We start from the raw sequence: 354 nt of genomic DNA on the forward strand, positions 1-354 counted from the left end.
AACGCTGGAGGGTTAGCCACCCAGGATAACCAAAGAAAGGCAGTGCTTCATCGAGGACTGTCTGTCGTATTTCCATTGGGGTCCACAGTCTTGTCCCCCAAGGGAGGACCTACACCAGTCCACTAACACCCAGGTACCTACTCGATATATATATATATATATATATATATATATATATATATATATATATATATATATATATATATATATATATATATATATATATGTATGTATATATATTAATGAAACCACGAAACAAGTGGTATTGAAACATTTATCAAACTGTAGACAGCCGGGATTAGATCCTGCGACACATTCTCCCGCCTCAAGCGAAAGAACGTTCACATCGCCTTA

The sequence above is a fragment of the Cherax quadricarinatus genome, chromosome 19 (genome assembly GCF_038502225.1).
Source record: "Cherax quadricarinatus isolate ZL_2023a chromosome 19, ASM3850222v1, whole genome shotgun sequence".
Lineage (NCBI taxonomy): Eukaryota > Metazoa > Arthropoda > Malacostraca > Decapoda > Parastacidae > Cherax > Cherax quadricarinatus.